Source organism: Echinops telfairi, unplaced genomic scaffold (assembly GCF_000313985.2).
Source record: "Echinops telfairi isolate 266 unplaced genomic scaffold, ASM31398v2 ScPeMD7_3;HRSCAF=10, whole genome shotgun sequence".
NCBI classification, from domain to species: domain Eukaryota; kingdom Metazoa; phylum Chordata; class Mammalia; order Afrosoricida; family Tenrecidae; genus Echinops; species Echinops telfairi.
The window spans coordinates 49,487,183-49,488,514 of NW_022103899.1; the positions used below are offsets into that span (position 1 = coordinate 49,487,183).

General features: G+C 47.1%; 1 pseudogene; it reads right to left on the reverse strand.

The window, feature by feature from the left end:
- Positions 1–481: 481 nt before the first annotated feature.
- The window catches only part of LOC101641400, a 3,072-nt pseudogene continuing 2,221 nt past the window's right edge, over positions 482–1,332 (reverse strand).

The following is a 1,332-nucleotide window of genomic DNA, read 5'->3' on the forward strand; positions in this document are numbered from 1 at the left end:
CTTTATAAGGAGTTGACAGTCTCGTCTTTTCTCTAAAGAGCACCTGGGGGGTTGGAACCACACCAACCTTGCAGTTGGCAGCCCAACACTTACTTGGTAGTGCCGCCAGGGCTCCCAATTCCCCTACTTCTGTGCCAGATTGATAGATGACAGAAGAGCAATGAGTCCACAGATCAGTAGTCAAGTGAAAACAAGCAAATCAAACTGCCGCCCTTGATTCCAAATCAGAGTGAGCCCGCAGACCAGAGGCGAACTGCCCCACGGGGGTTCCAAGCTATCCTCCTTGTAGAAGCAGGCTGCCGCATCTTTCTCCCCACATCTCCTGGATCCCAACTATCGACCTCTCAGCAGCCATGTGCTGAACCCCTGCACTATCAGGGCTTCTGGCCTGAAGCTATAATAGCTCCACTGCATCAATTCGAGCCCACATAGGCAACAGAGCCTTTGTTGTTCCCGTTGTTAGTTGACATTGAGTTGATCCCTACACGCAGCGGCCACCACCTACGACAGAATGGAACGCCTCCCAGCGCTGGGCCACCCTCAAAGCGGTTCTTATGCTCGAGCCCGCTGTGGTAACCAGTCTGTCAATCCATCTTGCCGAGAGCCTTCCTCTGTTTCATTGCCTTCCACTTTACCAGCACGATGTGCTTCTCCAGGGACTGGGCTCTCCTGACAACCTGCCCAAAGTCTGTGAGATGAAGTCTTGCCATCTTTGCCTCCAAGGGGAATTCTGGGTGGACTTCTTCCAAGACAGATGTGTTTGTGCTTTTGGCAGTCTGTAGTACTTTCAATATTCTTCGCCAGCACCATAGTTCAAATGTATTTATTTTTCCTATTCGGTGTCCAACTTTCTTTTTTTCTCTTTAAATCAAAGAAAGCTTGTATTGATGCTCTATTTGGAAGGGATGCTAACACTCTTACAACAAACATCATCAGAGCAAGTGAAATCTTTCTTTCTTTTTAAAATCATTTTATTGGGGGCTCATATAATTCTTATCACAATCCATACATCCATCCCTTGTGTCAAGCACATTTGTACATTTGTTGCCATCATCATTCTCAAAACATTCTTTTTCTACTTGAGCCCTGATATCAGCTCCTCATTTTCCCCTCCCTCTCCCAGTCTCCCTCCCTCATGAACCCTTGAAAATTTATAAATTATTATTATGATGTCATATCTTACACTGTCTGATGTCTCCCTTCACCCACTTTTCTGTTGCCCACCCCCCAGGGAGAAGGTTATATGTAGATCCTTGTAATTGGTTCCCCCTTTCTATCCAACCTTCCCTCTACCCTCCCGGTATCACCACTCACACCACTGGTCCTGAAGGG